The sequence below is a fragment of the Arachis ipaensis genome, chromosome B4 (genome assembly GCF_059453495.1).
Source record: "Arachis ipaensis isolate K30076 ecotype BB chromosome B4, ASM5945349v1, whole genome shotgun sequence".
In the NCBI taxonomy this organism is placed as follows: Eukaryota; Viridiplantae; Streptophyta; class Magnoliopsida; order Fabales; family Fabaceae; genus Arachis; species Arachis ipaensis.
Genome location: NC_142439.1, coordinates 27,956,454 through 27,976,543, shown reverse-complemented (window position 1 = coordinate 27,976,543; position 20,090 = coordinate 27,956,454). Strand labels below are relative to the sequence as shown.

General features: G+C 39.0%; 1 non-coding gene across 1 annotated transcript; it reads left to right on the top strand.

The window, feature by feature from the left end:
* The first annotated feature begins 3,415 nt into the window (after positions 1-3,415).
* On the top strand, positions 3,416-3,523 carry LOC148567016 (small nucleolar RNA R71). Its single transcript, XR_015882024.1, has one exon. It is a non-coding gene; the product is annotated as a small nucleolar RNA R71 (small nucleolar RNA).
* The last annotated feature ends 16,567 nt before the right edge of the window (positions 3,524-20,090 follow it).

Genomic DNA, 20,090 nt, shown 5'->3' with positions numbered 1-20,090 from the left:
GAGTGGGCTATCTTGTTTGCTCCATCCTTTTTTTAGTGATGGGCTTGTCCTCTTCAACGAGGATGTCTCCCTCTATGACAATCCCAGCCGAATTGCAGAGGTGACAAATGAGGTGAGAAAAGGCTAACCTTGCCAAAGTGGAGGACTTGTTAGCCACCTTGTAGAGTTCTTGAGGTATAATCTCATGAACTTCCACTTCCTCCCCAATCATGATACTATGGATCATGATGGCCCGATCCATAGTTACTTTGGATCGGTTGCTAGTAGGAATGATAGAGCCTTGGATGAACTCCAACCATCCTCTAGCCACAGGCTTAAGGTCATGCCTTCTCAATTGAACCGGCTTGCCTCTTGAGTCAATTTTCCATTGAACTCCTTCCACATATATGTCCATGAGGACTTGGTCTAACATTTGATCAAAGTTGACCCTTCTAGTGTAGGGGCATGCATTTTCTCGCATCATTGGTAAGTTGAACGCCAACCTTACATTTTTCGGACTGAAATCTAAGTATTTCCCCCAAACCATTGTAAGCCAATTCTTTGGGTTTGGGTTCATACTTTGATCATGGTTCCTAGTGATCCATGTGTTTGCATAGAACTCTTAAACCATTAAGATTCCGACTTGTTGAATAGGATTGGAGAGAACTTCCCATCCTCTTCTTCTAATCTCTTGTCGGATCTCTAGATATTCGCCCTTTTTGAGCTTAAAAAAAACCTCAGGGATCACCTTTTTCTTGGCCACAACTTCATAGAAGTGGTCTTGATGGACCTTTGAGATGAATCTTTCCATCTTCCATGACTCAGAGGTGGAAGCAATTGCCTTCTCTTTCCTCTTTCTTGAGATTTCTCTGGCCTTAGGTGTCATTAATGGTTATGAAAAAACAAAAAGCAATGCTTTTACCACACCAAACTTAAAAGGTTTGCTCGTCCTCAAGCAAAAGAAGAAAAAAAGTAGTAGAAGAAGAAAAAAATGGAGGAGATGGAGGGAGATATGTGGTTCAGCCAAAGGGTAGAAGTATTGGTTGTAGTGTGTGAAAAATGAAAGAGTGGTGAGGCGTTTATATAGGGGTGGGGGAGGGTTAGGTTTCGTGTATTAGGGTTGGGTTTGGGAGGAAAAGGATTTTGAATTTGGAGGTAAGTGGGGTTTTTGGGGAAGAGTGGATGGATGTGAGTGGTGGAGAGGTGATGGGTAAAGGTGATAGAGGTGATTGGTGAAGGGTATTTGGGAAAGAGTGTTATGAAAAGTGAGAGAGAGAGAGGTGGGGTAGGTGGGGATCCTGTGGGGTGTAAACGCCCTTAGAGTGCAATCCTGGCGTTTAACGCCAGACTGCTACTTGTTTCTGGCGTTAAACGCCAAGCTGTAGCCTGTTTCTGGCGTTTAACGCCAAACTGTAGCCTGTTTCTGGCGTTTAACGCCAGCTTGATGCTCTGTTCTAGCGTTAAACGCCAGTCTGGTGCCTGTTTCTGGCGTTAAACGCCCAGAATGGTGCCAGACTAGACGTTTAACGCCCATTCTGCTACTCTTACTGGTGTTTAAACGCCAGTAAACTCTTCCTCCAGGGTGAGCTGTTTTTAATGCTATTTTTCATTCTGTTTTTGATTTTTCAGTTGTTTTTGTGAGTTCACATGATCATCAACCTAAAGAAAACATGAAATAGCAATGGAAAATAAATAGATATAATTAAATAACATTGGGTTGCCTCCCAATAAGCGCTTCTTTAATGTCAATAGCTTGACAGTGAGCTCTCATGGAGCCTCACAGATAATCAGAGCAGGGTTGGGGCCTCTCAACACCAAACTTAGAGTTTGGTTGTGGCCTCCCAACACCAAATTTAGAGTTTAGATGTGGGAGTTTTGTTTGACTCTGTACTGAGAGAAGCTTTTCATGCTTCCTCTCCATGGTTACAGAAGGAGAACCTTGAGTCTTGAATACAAGGTAGTCCTCATTCAACTGAAAGACCAACTCTCCTCTGTCAACATCAATCACAGCTTTTGCTGTGGCTAGGAAGGGTCTGCCAAGGATGATGGATTCATCCTCATCCTTCCCAGTGTCTAGGATTATGAAATTAGCAGGGATGTAAAGGCCTTCAACCTTCACTAGCACGTCCTCTACTAGTCCATAAGCCTGTTTCATTGATTTGTCTGTCATTTCTAGTGAGATTTTTGCAGCTTGTACCTCAAAGATTCCCAGTTTCTCCATTACAGAGAGTGGCATGAGGTTTATCCCTGACCCCAGGTCACACAGAGCCTTCTCAAAGGTCATGGTGCCCATGGTACAAGGTATGAAGAATTTTCTGGGATCCGGTTTCTTCTGAGGTAATGTCTGCCTCATTAATGCAATTAGTTCATTGGTGAACAAGGGGGGTTCATCCTCCCAAGTCTCAGTACCAAATAACTTGGCATTCAACTTCATGATTGCTCCTAGATATTTAGCAACTTGCTCTTCAGTGATGTCTTCATCCTCTTCAGAGGAAGAATATTCATCAGAGCTCATGAATGGCAGAAGGAAGTTTAATAGAATCTCTATGGTCTCTGTATGAGTCTCAGATTCCTTTGGTTCCTCAAAGGGAAACTCCTTTCTGTCCAGAGGACGTCCCATGAGGCTTTTCTCAATAGGACTCACGTCCTCCTCACTCTTTCCAGGTTCGGCCATGTTGGTCATGGTTATGGCCTTGCACTCTCTCTTGGGATTTTTTTTTGTATTGCTTGGGAGAGTACTAGGAGGAGTTTCAGTAATCTTCTTACTCAGCTGACCCACCTGTGCCTCCAAATTTCTAATGGAGGACCTTGTTTCATTAATGAAACTTAGTGTGGTCTTGGATAGATCAGAGACTATGGTTGCCAGGCCAGAATGGCTCTGTTCAGAATTCTCTGTCTGTTGCTGAGAAGATGATGGAAAAGGCTTGCTATTGCTAAACCTATTTCTTCAACCATTATTGTTGAAGCCTTGTTGAGGCTTCTGTTGGTCCTTCCATGAAAAATTTGGATGATTTCTCCATGAAGGATTATAGGTGTTTCCATATGGTTCTCCCATGTAATTCACCTCTGCCATTGCAGGGTTCTCAGGATCATAAGCTTCTTCTTCAAAAGATGCTTCTTTAGTACTATTGGATGCAGCTTGCAATCCATTCATACTCTGAGAAATCATATTGACTTGCTGAATCAATATTTTGTTCTGAGACAATATGGCATTCAGAGTATCAATTTCAAGAACTCCCTTCTTCTGAGGCGTCCCATTGTTCACAGGATTCCTCTCAGAGGTGTACATGAACTGGTTATTTGTAACCATTTCAATGAGTTCCTGAGCTTCTGTAGGGGTTTTCAGATGAAGAGATCCTCCTGCAGAATGGTCCAATGACATTTTTGACAACTCAGACAGACCATCATAGAATATACATATGATGATCCATTCTGGAAGCATGTCAGTAGGACACCTTTTGATCAATTGCTTATATCTTTCCCAAGCTTCATAGAGGGACTCACCTTCCTTCTGTCTGAAGGTTTGGATTTCCACTCTAAGTTTGCTCATCTTTTGAGGTAGAAAGAATTTGGCCAGGAAAGCACTGACCAACTTTTCCCAAGAGTTCAGGCTTTCCTTAGGTTATGAATCCAACCATGTTCTAGCTTTGTCTCTTACAGCAAAAGGAAAAAGCATAAGCCTGTAGACCTCGGGATCAACTCCATTGGTCTTGACAGTGTCACAGATTTGCAAGAATTCAGCTAAGAACTGATGAGGATCTTCCAATGGAAGTCCATGAAACTTGCAATTCTGTTGCATTAGAGAAACTAATTGAGGCTTAAGCTCAAAGTTGTTTGCTCCAATAGCAGGAATTGAGATGTTTCTTCCATAGAAGTTAGAAGAGGGTACAATAAAGTCACCAAGCATCTTCCTTGCATCTCCACCATTGTTATTGGGTTCGGCCATGTCTCCTTCTTTTTCGAAAATTTCTGCCCGGTCCTCTCTAGAGGGTTGTGCTTTAGCTTCTCTTAGTTTCCTCTTAAGAGTCCTTTCAGGTTCAGGATCAGCTTCAATAAGAATGCCTTTATCCCTGTTCCTACTCATATGAAAAAGAAGAGAACAGAAAAGAAGAGGAATCCTCTATGTCACAGTATAGAGATTCCTTTATGTGAGTAGAAGAAGAGAAGAATAGAAGAAGGAGAAGAGAAAAATTCGAACACAGAGAAGAGGAGGGGGTTCGAATTATGAGTAGAAGAGAAGTGTTAGTAGATAAATAAATAAATAGAAAGAGATGAGAGGGGGAAGAATTCAAAAATTAAATAAAATAAAATAAAAATATTTTTGTTTTTATTTTAAATATTAGTTATAATTTGAAATTTAAAAGAGAAATAAAATTAAATTAAATTAAAATTTAAAACAATTAGTTAATTTGAAAGGAATTTTAAGAAAGTGGTAAGGAATTTTCGAAAGTTAGAGAGAGAAAAGTAGTTAGGTGGTTTTGAAAAAGATATGATTGAAATAGAAAACTTTTTTTTTAAAATCAAACAAAAAGTTAAGTGGTTATTTGAAAAAGATTTGAAAATCAAATTTGAAAAGATAGGAAGTTAGAAAAGATTTTGAAAATTGATTTTTGAAAAAGATATGATTGAAAATCAATTTGAAAAAGATTTGAAAAAGAAATTTAAAAAGATTTTATTTTTAAAATTAAAGTTAATTACTTGACTAACAAGAAACAAAAAGATATGATTCTAAAATTTAAATATTGAACCTTTCTTACTAGGCAAGTAACAAACTTAAAATTTTTGAATCAATCACATTAATTGTTAGTAAAGATTTTGGAAAATATGAAATAAAAATAAGAAAAAGATTTTGAAAATCAATTTTTAAAATTTTTGAAAATATGAAAAAAATAAAAAAGATTTGATTTTTGAAAAAGATTTAAAAAAGATAGAATTTTTAAATTAAAAATTTGACTTGACTCATAAGAAACAACTAGATTTTTAAAACTTTTGACTAAATCAACCCAAATTTTTGAAAATTATGAGCAAAATAAGGAAAAGATATTTTTTATTTTTGAATTTTTTATGAGGAGAGAGAAAAACATAAAAATGATGCAAAATATAAAAATTCAAGATCAAAACACATGATGCATGCAAGAACACTTTGAATGTCAACATGAATATCAAGAACATATTTTTAAAAATTTTTAAGAAAAGAAACACATGCAAGACACCAAACTTAGAAATTTTCAATGTTTAGACACTAACAAATTGAAAATGCATATGAAAAACAAGAAAAGACACAAAACATGAAAATGCAAAGATCAAACAAAGAAAATCATCAAGACCAACTTGAAGATCATAAAGAACTCAATGCATGAATTTTTTTCAAAAATTTTTAAGATAATTTAAAAATATGCAATTAACATCAAACTTAAAATTTGATACTAGACTCAAACAATAAACACAAAATTTTTGGTTTTTATGATTTTATTATTTTTTGGATGTTTTTTCGAAAATTATTTTGAAAAAAGAAAAATAAGGATTTCAAAATTTTTAATAAGAATTCCAGGAATCATGCAATGTTAGTCTAAAGCTTCAGTCTAAAAAGATTAGACATGGCTAGCCAAGCTTCAGCAGGACATTACATACAACAGCCAAATTGATGGGAATCAAAAAGGCTCCTGTGATGATAGAAGCATCATCTGAAACTCTAGAATTCATTCTTAAAAATTCTGAAGACATAGAATATTTTTTTTTTGTTTTTTCGAAAATAAAAGGCTAAAAAATAAAATAAAATTACCTAATCTGAGCAACAAGATGAACCGTCAGTTGTCCAAACTCGAACAATCCCCGGCAACGGCGCCAAAAACTTGGTGCACGAAATTGTGATCTCAACTGCGCCAACAACTTGGTACGCACGATCATAATCTCAATTCTTTTTCACAACTCCACACAACTAACCAGCAAGTGCACTGGGTCGTCCAAGTAATAAACCTTACGTGAGTAAGGGTCGATCCCATGGAGATGGTCGGCTTGAAGCAAGCTATGGTCATCTTGTAAATCTTAGTCAGGCAGATTTAAATGGTTATGAGGTTTTGATAATTAAAATATAAATAGAACATAAAATAAGATAGAGATACTTATGTAATTCATTGGTGAGAATTTCAGATAAGCGTATGGAGATGCTTTGCTCCTTCTGAACCTCTGCTTTCCTATTGCTTTCATCCAATCAGGCGTACTCCCTTCCATGGCAAGCTGTATGTTGGGGGATCACCGTTGTCAATGGCTACCGTCCGTCCTCTCAGTGAAAATGGTCCAAATGCGCTGTCACCGTGGTGCACGAATTGTAAATCACACTTTTTACAACTCGTACCACTAACCAGCAAGTGCACTGGGTCGTCCAAGTAATACCTTACGTGAGTAAGGGTCGATCCCACGGAGATTGTTGGCTTGAAGCAATCTATGGTTATCTTGTAACTCTTAGTCAGGAAAACAATAAAATAATTCACTTATCAAATTTGATTGCAAGGAATAAAAGGGCAGAACACAAATTATACTTGTATGCACTGATGGAGAATATGTTGGAGTTTTGGACATGCTTTGTCTTCTGAAATTCTGCTTTCCTCTATTTTCTGATTCACGCACGCACGTCCTCCTATGGCAAGCTGTGTGTTGGTGGATCACCGTTGTCAATGGCTACCATCCATCCTTCCAGTGAAAAGGGTCCAAATGCGCTGTCACCGCACGGCTAATCATCTGCAGGTTCTCAATCGTACTGGAATAGAATTTACTATCCTTTTGTGTCTGTCACTACGCCCAGCACTCGCGAGTTTGAAGCTCGTCACAGTCATTCAATCCCTGAATCCTACTCGGAATACCACAGACAAGGTTTAGACTTTCCGGATTCTCTTGAATGCTGCCATCAATCTAGCTTATACCACGAAGATTCTGATTAAGAGATCTAAGAGATATTCATTCATTCTACGGTGGAACGTAAGTGGTTGTCAGGCACGCGTTCGTGGAGGAATGATGATGATTGTCACGTTCATCACATTCATATTGAAGTGCGAATGGATATCTTAGATAGGAACACGCATGTTTGAATGAAAAACAGAAATACTTGCATTAATTCATCGAGACACAGCAGAGCTCCTCACCCCCAACAATGGAGTTTAGAGACTCATGCCGTCAAAAGGTACAAAGTTCAGATCTAAAAATGTCATGAGATCCAAAATAAATCTCTAAAAGTTGTTTAAATACTAAACTAGTAACCTAGGTTTACAGAAAATGAGTAAACTATGATAGATAGTGCATAAATCCACTTCTGGGGCCCACTTGGTGTGTGCTGGGGCTGAGACTTAAGCTTCTCACATGCCTGGGCTGTTTTGGGCGTTCAACGCCAGGTTGTAACCTGTTTCTGGCGTTGAACTCCAACTTGTAACTTGTTTCTGGCGCTGGACGCCAGACTGCAACATGGAACTGGCATTGAACGCCATTTTACGTCGTCTATTTTTTATCAAAGTATGGACTATTATATATTGCTGGAAAGCCCTGGATATCTACTTTCCAACGCAATTGAGAGCACGCCATTTGGAGTTCTGTAGCTCCAGAAAATCCACTTTGAGTGCAGGGAGATTAGAATCCAACAGCATCAGCAGTCCTTTTTCAGCCTGAATCAGATTTTTGCTCAGCTCCCTCAATTTCAGCCAGAAAATACCTGAAATCACAGAAAAACACACAAACTCATAATAAAGTCCAGAAATATAAATTTTGCCTAGAAACTACTGAAAATAAACAAAAAACTAAAAACTATATGAAATTAACCCCAAAAAGCGTATAAAATATCCGCTCATCACAACACCAAACTTAAACTGTTGCTTGTCCTCAAGCAACTAGACAAATAAAATAGAATACAAATAATTTAAGAAGCAATAATATCTCAGAGTTTTTGAGTGAAGCTCAGATTCTAATTAGATGAGTGGGACTAGTAGCTTTTTGCTTCTGAACAGTTTTGGCATCTCACTTTATCCATTGAAGCTCAGAGTGATTGGCATCTATAAGAACTCAGAATTCAGATAGTGATATTGATTCTCCTAGTTCAGCATGTTGATTCTTGAACACAGCTACTTTATGAGTCTTGGCCGTGGCCCTAAGCACTTTGTTTTCCAGTATTACCACCGGATACATAAATGCCACAGACACATAATTGGGTGAACCTTTTCAGATTGTGACTCAGCTTTGCTAAAGTCCCCAATTAGAGGTGTCCAGGGTTCTTAAGCACACTCTTCTTTTTGCTTTGGACCTTGACTTTAACCGCTCAGTCTCAAGTTTTCACTTGACACCTTCACGCCACAAGCACATGGTTAGGGACAGCTTGGTTTAGCCGCTTAGGCCAGGATTTTATTCCTTTAGGCCCTCCTATCCACTGATGCTTAAAGCCTTGGGGTCTTTTTTATTACCCTTGCCTTTTGGTTTTAAGGGCTATTGGCTTTTTGCTCTTGCCTTTTGGTTTTAAGAGCTTTGGCTTTTTCTGCTTGCTTTTTCTTTTTCTTTTTCTATTTTTTTTCTGCAAGCTTTTGTATTCACTGCTTTTTCTTGCTTCAAGAATCATTTTTATGATTTTTCAGATTATCAATAACATGTCTCATGTTCATCATTCTTTCAAGAGCCAACATATTTAACAGTCTTAAACATCAAATTCAAAAGACATATGCACTGTTCAAGCATTCATTCAGAAGACAGAAAGCATTGCCACCACATGTAAATAATTAGAATTTATCTTATTAAAACTCGAAAAATATTGCCTCTTATTCTAAAGAAATTCTTCTATTTTATTCATGTTTAATGATGATGATAAAATTAAATTATAGCTTAATTGGAGATAAAATCAAAAATATAGATACTAATTACTACTATATGACTCCTAAGGTAAAACTAAAATAAAAACAGTTATCACAGAGTTAAGGCTAAGATTGGAATTTAACAACCTTTGTTCTGGGAAGTGGATGTTCCTCTAATCTGCGGGGTGCTTGGTCCTTCAAGATATAATTTCTAGCGCTTCAATTCCCTTAAATCACGCCCTTGCTCCTCCTGTTCTTTAAGCAAATAGCAAAGAATGCTACTTTGTTCCTTCTGTTCTTTCTTTATTTGTTCCATAGCTTCTTGCATCTTGGTAATAGATGTTTCAAGATACTCCCAGTATTCAGATTGAGGAATTTTTGGGAGAAATTCCTGTGTTCTCTTCTTGATGGGGTCATCCTGTGCTTGCTATTTTTCTATTGATGCTTTGGTGATTGGTCGCTCAATTGAGATATACTCAGTTATTTCCATCCTTACTCCAGCGTCCTTGTCTGTTCTCATCATTCTCCTATTGAAGGAGTCTGGATCATCTTTCAGCTGAGGTAGCTTTAAGATCTCCCTGATCTTGTCAGGGTGGGTATGAACAATCTTTCCTCTGACCAAGGTCCGATAGTCATAGAGGGCAGATCCAGATAGTCTTTGCTTGTCTGTTTGCCACATATTATCATAGAACTCCTGGACCATATTCCTTCCCACTTTCGTTTCAGGATTAGCTAGGATCTTCCAATTCCTGATTCGGATTTGCTCCTGGATCTCCGGATATTCGTCTTCTTTCAGATCGAATCTAACTTCCGGGACCACTGATCTTAGACCCATTATTTTGTAATAATGGTCTGAATGTTCTTTAGTTAAGAACTTCCCTTGATTCCAAAGTGGTTTTGGAACGCTCTCTTTCTTGCCTCTTGGAGTGGGTTGTTTTCCTTTAGGAGCCATGATCTTAGTGATCACAGATAGGCACACCAAACTTAGAGGTTTGCTTGTCCTCAAGCAAAAAGAAAAGAAAGGAGAGGGAGAGAAGGAGAGCTAGGTGCAATTGTGGATGGGAGGGGAGGGAGGCCGAACCCATATTTAAAGGGAGAGGGGTGGGTTTTTTCGAAAATACAAAGAAAGATAAGATAGAAGATATGATTTAAAGTTGAAAAGATATGAAAGATATTTGAAAAAGATAGATTTGTATTTTTGAAAAAGATAGTATGGAGATTTGAAAAAGATATTGATTAGTTGAAAAGATTTTTGAATGAAAAGAGATAGATTTGTTTTGAAAATTTTGAAAAAGAGTTGAATTGGATAAAAAAAGGATTTGTGCTTATGGATTAAGATACATTTGATATTTTTAAAATAGGGTTTTTAGAAATTAGGGATTTTAGAAATCAGGGTTCTTAACATGTTTATGCAAGAAATCATGAATTGAAACATGAAAATTAAATTTAGAAGAAAAATATGAAGTAAAAACGAATTCACCTCCTCCCCACCATCCTGGCGTTTGAACGCCCAAACGCTGCATGTTTTGGGCGTTCAACGCCCAAATGCTGCCTCTCCTGGGCGTTCAACGCCCAGCTGTTGCTTCTTTCTGGCGTTGAACGCCAGGAACTCCTTTGTCACTGGGCGTTTTTCTGAACGCCCAGGACGCTGTAAATCTGGCGTTAAACTCCCAGAAGGAGCTTCTTTCTAGCATTCAACGCCCAGAAGATGCTTCTTTCTGGCGTTTAACACCCAGATGGCTATCCTTACTGGCGTTCAACGCCTAGTGGATGCTTCTTTTGGGCGTTGAACGCCCAAAACAGACTCTTACTGGCGTTTTCTTGCCAGTGAGCTCTTTTTCTCTGTTTTGTGTGCAGAATCCTTCTGTAACCCTGTGAACTTATACAATTGACTCTTTACCTTAGTATCAGCGAACTTTATATAAACAAATAAAATCAAGAATAGGGCAAAATGCTTAGAGGAAGTGATGCCCCATGGCTGGGTTGCCTCCCAGCAAGCGCTTCTTTATTGTCTTTAGCTGGACCTTGCTAAGCTTTTAATCTAGCTTCAGCCTTGAGCACTCTTGCTTAACATTGCCTTCAAGATAGTGCTTGATTCTCTGTCCATTAATAATGAACTTCTTGTCAAAATCAATATCTTGAAGCTCCACATAACTATATGGTGATACACTTGTAATCACATATGGTCCCCTCCACCGGGACTTCAGTTTCCCGGGGAATAGCCTGAGCCTAGAGTTAAACAACAGAATATTTTGTCCTGGTTCAAAGATTCTAGATGACAGCTTTCTGTCATGCCACTTTTTTTATTTTTCTTTATAAAGCTTGGCATTTTCGAAAGCAGTGAATCTGAATTCCTCTAGCTCATTTAGCTGGAGCAATTTTTTTCTCCAGCTAATTTGGCATCAAAGTTTAGGAATCTGGTTGCCCAGTAGGCTTTATGTTCCAGTTCCACGAGCAGGTGGCATGCCTTACCATACACAAGTTGGTATGGAGAGGTCCCTATAGGAGTCTTGAATGCTGTTCTGTAAGCCCACAGAGCATCATCCAAGCTTCATGCCCAATCCTTTCTACGGGTACTTACAGTCCATTCCAGGATTCTTTTTAGTTCTCTGTTAGAGACTTCAGCTTGCCCATTTGTCTGTGGATGATATGGAGTCGCCACCTTGTGGCGAATCCCATACCGGACCATGGCAGAGTAAAGCTGTTTGTTGCAGAAGTGAGTGCCCCATCATTGATTAGTACCCTGGGGACACCAAACCTGCTGAATATATGTTTCTGGAGGAATTTCAGCACTATTTTAGTATCATTGGTGGGTGTGGCAATGGCCTCAACCCATTTTGATACATAGTCAACTGCCACCAGAATATAAGTGTTTGAGTATGATGGTGGGAAAGGCCCCATGAAATCAATACCCCATACATCAAACAACTCAATCTCCAAGATTCCTTGTTGAGGCATGGCGTAACTGTGAGGCAAATTACCAGCTCTCTAGCAACTGTCACAGTTACGTACAAACTCTCGAGAATCTCTGTAGAGTGTAGGCCAGTAGAAGCCACATTAGAGGACCTTGGTGGCTGTTCGCTCACCTCCGAAATGACCTCCATATTGTGACCCATGGCAATGCCATAAGATCATTTGTGCTTCTTCTTTAGGCACACACCTACGGATTATGCCATCTGCACATCTCTTAAAAAGATAGGGTTCATCCCACAAGTAGTACTTTGCATCAGTAATTAATTTTTTCTTTTGTTGCCTGCTGTACTCCTTGGGAATGAACCTTGCAGCTTTGTAGTTTGCAATGTCTGCAAACCATGGTGTTTTCTGAATGGCAAACAAATGCTCATCTGGAAAGGTCTCAGAGATTTAAAGAGAGGGGAATGACGTCCCTTCTATTGGCTCTATCCGGGACAGATGATCAGCCACTTGGTTCTCTGTCCCTTTTCTGTCTCTTATTTCTATATCAAACTCTTGCAGAAGCAACACCCATCTTATGAGCCTGGGTTTTGAATCCTGCTTTGTGAGTAGATATTTAAGAGCAGCATGGTCAGTATACACAATCACCTTTGATCCTACCAAGTATGATCTAAACTTGTCAATGGCATAAACCACTGCAAGCAATTCTTTTTCTGTGGTTGTGTAATTTTTCTGGGCATCATTTAAAACGCGGCTAGCATAATAAATGACATGTAGAAGCTTGTCATGCCTCTGCCCCAGTACTGCACCAATGGCGTGGTCACTGGCATCACACATTAGCTCAAATGGTAATGTCCAGTCTGGTGCAGAAATAACTGGTGCTGTGACCAGCTTGGCTTTCAGTATTTCAAACGCCTGCAAACACTCTGTGTCAAACACAAATGGCGTGTCAGCAGCTAGCAGATTGCTCAGAGGTTTTGCGATTTTTGAAAAATCCTTTATAAACCTCCTATAGAATCCTGCATGCCCCAGAAAACTTCTGATTGCCTCAACATTGGCAGGTGGTGGTAATTTTTCAATTACCTCTATTTTTGCTTGATCCACCTCTATTCCCTTGTTTGAAATTTTATGCCCAAGGACAATCCCTTCAGTCACCATAAAGTGACATTTTTCCCAGTTTAAAACCAGGTTGGTCTCTTGGCATCTTTTCAGAACTAGTTTCAGGTGATCAAGACAGGAGCTGAATGAGTCTCCATATACTGAGAAGTCATCCATGAAGACTTCCAGAAATTTTTCCACCATATCAGAGAAAATAGAGAGCATGCATCTCTGGAAGGTTGCAGGCGCATTACACAGCCCAAATGGCATCCTTCTATAAGCAAACACTCCAGATGGACATGTGAATGCTGTTTTCTCTTGATCTTGAGGATCTACTGCAATCTGGTTATAGCCTGAGTAGCCATCCAAAAAGCAGTAATAATCATGACCTGCCAGTATTTCTAGCATCTGGTCTATGAATGGTAAAGGAAAATGATCCTTTCTGGTGGCTGTATTGAGCCTTCTGTAGTCAATACACATGTGCCACCCTGTAACTGTTCTTGTAGGAACCAGTTCATTCTTTTCATTATGAACCACTGTCATGCCTCCTTTTTTGGGGACAACTTGGACAGGGCTCACCCAGGGGCTGTCAGAAATAGGATAAATAATCCCAGCCTCCAGTAATTTGGTGACCTCTTTCTGCACCACTTCCTTCATGGCTGGATTTAGCTGCCTCTGTGGTTGAACCACTGGTTTAGCATTATCCTCCAATAAGATTTTGTGCATGCATCTAGCTGGGCTTATGCCCTTAAGGTCACCTATGGACCACCCAAGAGCTGTCTTGTGTGTCCTTAGCACTTGAATAAGTGCTTCCTCTTCCTGTGGATTTAAAGCAGAGCTTATGATCACTGGAAAAGTGTCACCTTTTCCCAGAAATGCATATTTCAGGGATGGTGGTAATGGTTTGAGCTCGGGTTTAGGAGGTTTTTCCTCTTCCAGAGGAAATTTCAGAGGCTCTTTCATTTCCTCTGAATCCTCCAAATCAGGCTGAACATCTTTAAAGATGTCTTCCAACTCTGATTCGAGACTCACAGCCATGTTGATCTCTTCCACCAAAGAGTCAATAAGATCAACTTTTATGCAGTCTTTTGATGTGTCTGGATGCTGCATGGCTTTGACAGCATTCAACTTAAACTCATCATCATTGACTCTCAGGGTTATTTCCCCCTGTTGGACATCAATGAAAGTTCGTCCAGTTGCTAGGAAGGGTCTTCCTAGAATGAGAGTAGCACTCTTGTGCTCCTCCATTTCCAGCACTACAAAGTCAGTGGGAAAGGCGAATGGCCCAACTCTGACAATCATGTCTTCAATCACTCCTGATGGATATTTAATGGAGCCATTAGCAAGTTGGAGACATATCCGGGTTGGTTTAACTTCTTCAGTTAAACCAATCTTTCTGATAGTGGATGCAGGTATTAGGTTGATGCTTGCCCCAAGATCACATAAAGCTGTCTTGGTGCAATTACCTTCTAATGTGCATGGTATCAGAAAACTCCCAGGGTCTTTAAGCTTTTCAGGAAAGCTTTTCATAATGACTACACTGCATTCTTCAGTGAGGAGAACTCTTTCAGTTTCTCTCCAATCCTTCTTATGACTCAAGATCTCTTTAATGAACTTGGCATAAGAAGGTATTTGCTCAAGTGCCTCTGCAAATGGAATCTTTATTTCAAGAGTCCTGAGATAATCTGCAAAGCGAGCAAATTGCTTATCCTGCTCCTCTTGGCGGAGTTTTTGAGGATAAGGTATCTTGGCTTTATATTCCTCAACCTTAGTTGCTGTAAGTTTATTTCCTACAGAAGTGGTTGAAGAAGCCTTTTTAGATGGGTTGTCATCAGCACTTGTGTGTGTCTGATCCCTCACTGGCAATTGAGTGCCAGAATTAGAAGCTGGAGTGACGTTAGACGCCAGCTCCTCATCTGTTTTTGGCGTTTGAACGCCAGAACTGTGCTTCTTTTGGGCGTTCAACGCCAGATCCTTGCTTGTTTCTAGCGTTGAACGCCAGTCTTGAGCATGGTCTGGGCGTTCAACGCCAGCCTTCCACCCAACTTCTGGCGTTTTGGCGCCAGAATTATTTTTTCCTGGGCTCTTATTGTCCTCAGATGGATTTTGGGTGGTTTGCTCATTTCTTGGTTTCCTGCTGCCTTGAAGTGGGGTATTTAGTGCTTTCCCACTTCTTAATTGAACTGCTTGGCATTCTTCTGTTATTTGTTTTGACAGCTGCTGCTTTGTTTGCTTTAATTGTACTTCCATGTTTATATTAGCCATCCTTGTCTCTTGTAGTTTATCCTTGAATTCAGCTAACTGCTTTGTTAGAAAATCCGATTGCTGATTGAATTCAGCAGCTTGATCTGCAGGACTGAGTTCAGCAGTTACTGTTTTAACCTCTTCTTTCATGGAAGGGTCACTGCTTAGGTACAGATGCTGATTTCTAGCAACTGTATCAATGAGCTCTTGAGCTTCTTCAATTGTCTTTCTCATGTGGATAGATCCACCAGCTGAGTAATCTAGAGAGATCTGAGCTCTTTCTGTAAGCCCATAATAGAAGATGTCTAACTGAACCCACTCTGAAAACCTTTCAGAGGGGCATTTTCGTAGCATCTCTCTGAATCTCTCCCAGGCATCATAAAGAGATTCATTATCTCCTTGTTTAAAGCTTTGGATGTCCAGCCTTAGCTGTGTCATCCGTTTTAGAGAAAAGTATTGATTCAGGAATTTTTCTGTCAGTTGTTTCCATGTCCTTATGCTGGCCTTAGGTTGGTTATTTAACCACCTCTTGGCTTGGTCTTTTACTGCAAATGGAAACAGTAATAATCTGTAGACATCCTGATCTACTTCCTTATCATGTACTGTGTCAGCAATTTGTAAAAACTGTGCCAGAAACTCTGTAGGTTCTTCCTGTGGAAGACCGGAATACTGGCAGCTTTGCTGCACCATGATAATGAGCTGAGGATTCAACTCAAAGCTATTGACTCCAATGGAGAGTATGCAGATACTACTCCCATATGAAGCAGTAGAGGGGTTAGCATATGACCCCAGAGTCCTCTTGGACTATTCATTTCCACTTAGATCCATGATGGAGAAAGGGAGATGATGTAAAATAAAAAATTTATTTTTATTTATTTATTTATTTAATTAATTATTTCGAAAATAAAATAAATTAAAATAAAATAAATAAAAATAGGTGAAGATTTTCGAAAAAATGAGGAGAGAGAAAGTGGTCAGGAAGTTTTGAAAAAGATATGATTTGAAAAAGATTTTAAATTTTGAAAAAAAATCTGAATTTTAAAAATAAATTTCGAAAATTTGTTTTTAAAAATAGAGAGAAAATATATTTTTGAATTTAAAGAGGAAAGAGAGAAACAATAAGATAGCCCAAGATTTAAAATTTTTAGATCTAATGCTCCTTGTTTTCGAAAATTTTGGAGGGAAAACACCAAGGAACACCAAACTTAAAAATTTTAAGATCAAGACACAAGGAAAACTCAAGAACACTTTTAAGACTCACAAGAACACAAGAACATGAAGAAAGAACACCAAACTTAAAATTTTTAGAAGACCAAAATAAAATTTTCAAAAAACAAAGAAAAATCAACAAGAAAACACCAAACTTAAAGTTTGGCACAAGATTTATTCAAAGAAAAATTATTTTTGAAAAAGATTTTTAAAAATAGGATAGCCAATTACTAAGAACATAAGTACCACGCTCTAGCTAATTGAGCTATAAATTTAAAGTGTTATAACAAGGTATAAATTATAAAAGACTCTAAACCAAAAAGAAAAATTTTTCCTAATCTAAGCAACAAAATAAACCGTCAGTTGTCCAAACTCAAACAATCCCCGGCAACGGCGCCAAAAACTTGGTGCACGAATTGTAAGTCACACTTTTTACAACTCGTACCACTAACCAGCAAGTGCACTGGGTCGTCCAAGTAATACCTTACGTGAGTAAGGGTCGATCCCACGGAGATTGTTGGCTTGAAGCAATCTATGGTTATCTTGTAACTCTTAGTCAGGAAAACAATAAAATAATTCACTTATCAAATTTGATTGCAAGGAATAAAAGGGCAGAACACAAATTATACTTGTATGCACTGATGGAGAATATGTTGGAGTTTTGGAGATGCTTTGTCTTCTGAAATTCTGCTTTCCTTTGTTTTCTGATTCACGCACGCATGTCCTCCTATGGCAAGCTGTGTGTTGGTGGATCACCGATGTCAATGGCTACCATCCATCCTTCCAGTGAAAAGGGTCCAGATGCGCTGTCACCGCATGGCTAATCATCTGCAAGTTCTCAATCGTACCGGAATAGGATTTACTATCCTTTTGCGTCTGTCACTACGCCCAGCACTCGCGAGTTTGAAGCTCGTCACAGTCATTCAATCCCTGAATCCTACTCGGAATACCACAGACAAGGTTTAGACTTTCCGGATTCTCTTGAATGCTGCCATCAATTTAGCTTATACCACAAAGATTCTGATTAAGAGATCTAAGAGATATTCATTCATTCTACGGTGGAACGTAAGTGGTTGTCAGGCACGCGTTCGTGGAGGAATGATGATGATTGTCACGTTCATCACATTCATATTGAAGTGCGAATGGATATCTTAGATAGGAACACGCATGTTTGAATGGAAAACAGAAATACTTGCATTAATTCATCGAGACACAGCAGAGCTCCTCACCCCCAACAATGGAGTTTAGAGACTCATGCCGTCAAAAGGTACATAGTTCAGATCTAAAAATGTCATGAGATCCAAAATAAATCTCTAAAAGTTGTTTAAATACTAAACTAGTAACCTAGGTTTACAGAAAATGAGTAAACTATGATAGATAGTGCAGAAATCCACTTATGGGGCCCACTTGGTGTGTGATGGGGCTGAGACTTAAGCTTCTCACGTGCCTGGGCTGTTTTGGGCGTTCAACGCCAGGTTGTAACCTGTTTCTGGCGTTGAACTCCAACTTGTAACTTGTTTCTGGCGCTGGACGCCAGACTGCAACATGGAACTGGCGATGAACGCCAGTTTACGTCGTCTATCCTTGAGAAAAGCATGGACTATTATATATTGCTGGAAAGCCCTGGATGTCTACTTTCCAACGCAATTGAGAGCACGCCATTTGGAGTTTTGTAGCTCCAGAAAATTCACTTTGAGTGCAGGAAGGTCAGAATCCAACAGTATCAGCAGTCCTTTTTAGCCTGAATCAGATTTTTGCCCAGCTCCCTCAATTTCAGCCAGAAAATACCTGAAATCATAGAAAAACACACAAACTCATAGTAAAATCCAAAAATATGAATTTTTCCTAGAAACTACTGAAAATAAACTAAAAACTAACTAAAACACACTAAAAACTATATGAAATTAACCCCAAAAAGCGTATAAAATATCCGCTCATCACACCGCACGGCTAATCATCTGTCGATTCTCACTCATATTGGAATAGGATCCATTGATCCTTTTGCGTCTGTCACTACGCCCAACACTCGCGAGTTTGAAGCTCGTCAAAGTCATCCAATCCCAGATCCTACTCGGAATACCACAGACAAGGTTTAGACTTTCCGGATCTCAAGAATGGCTGCCAATAATTCTAACCTATACCACGAAGGTTTTAATCTTAGATTAGAAACCCAAGAGATACACATTCAAGCTTGTTTGCATGTAGAACGGAAGTGGTTGTCAGGCACGCGTTCATAGGTGAGAATGGTGATGAGTGTCACATAATCATCACATTCATCATGTTCTTGTGTGCGAATGAATATCTTAGAGAAGAAATAGGCTTGAGTTGAATAGAAAAATAATAGTACTTTGCATTAATTCATGAAGAACAGCAGAGCTCCACACCTTAATCTATGGGGTGTAGAAACTCTACCGTTGAAAATATATAAGTAATGAAGGTCCAGGCATGGCCGAGTGGCCATCCCCCTAAACGTGATCAAGAGATCAAAAGTGATACAAGGATAGTCTCAACAATGATCCAAAGATGTAAAATAAATCACTAAAAGTAGTTTTTATACTAAACTAGTAGCTAGGGTAACAGAAAATAAGTAAATGATGCAGAAATCCACTTCCGGGCCCACTTGGTGTGTGCTTGGACTGAGCATTGAAGCTTCCATGTGTAGAGACTCTTCTTGGAGTTAAACACCAGCTTTGGTGCCAGTTTGGGCGTTTAACTCCAGCTTGTAACTCAGTTCTGACGTTTAACGCCAGAATAGGGCAGGAAGTTTGCGTTTAAACGCCATTTTTTGTCGTCAAAACTCGGGAAAAGTATGGACTATTATATATTGATGGAAAGCCTTGGATGTCTATTTTCTAACACAATTGAGAATGCGCCAATTGGATTTCTGTAGCTCCAAAAAATCTACTTTGAGTATAAGGAGGTCAGAATCCAACAGCATCTGCAGTCCTTTTTCAGCCTCTGGATCAGATTTTTGCTCAGGTCCCTCAATTTCAGCCAGAAAATACCTGAAATCATAGAAAAATATACAAACTCATAGTAAAGTCCAAAAATATAATTTTTGAATAAAAACTAATAAAAATATACTAAAAAGTAGCTAGATCCTACTAAAAACTACCTAAAAACAATGCCAAAAAGCGTATAAATTATCCGCTCATCATCTATGAACAAGTACTTTTGATATAATATTGTACAAAACTGATGAAAGACTAATAGGTCTGACTTGTGACCTATCTCTGACATCCGGAATCTTGGAAATTAAACAGATTTGAGTGTGATTGAAGCCTTTTAAAATTCTCCCACCTCTAAAGAAACTACAAACAGCCCTGTGCACATCGTTACCTATGACATCCCAAAAAAAATTGATAAAATTTGGCTGTGATTCCATCATCTCTCGGAGTACTCTGAGCGCAAACACTAAACGTAACTCTCTTAGTCTCTTCAAGTGAAAATGGTCTCAGTAGCCTACGATTCATATTAGATGTAACCGTAGGTCTGAAATCCACAAAAAGTATTCCCGGATCAGCTTGGTTAGTAGCAGTAAAAGTCTTTTGGAAATAGGATTCAGCCACCCTCGCTATACTTGCTGGATCCAAAGCAACTTCTCCATCTTCTCCAACTAGTCCCTAGATTTTATTCTTCCAGTTTTTATATTGGAACCTTTGATGTAAGAACTTTATGTTGCTGTCTCTTTCTTTCAATCATTTACATCTAGACTTCTCCCTCCAATAACTTTCTTCTCTCTTCATCTCTTCCTCTAATCTGTTCTCAAGTTCAATCAACTCGCTGCCTCCAAAGATATCCTCGGCCCTTTTTACTTCCAACTGC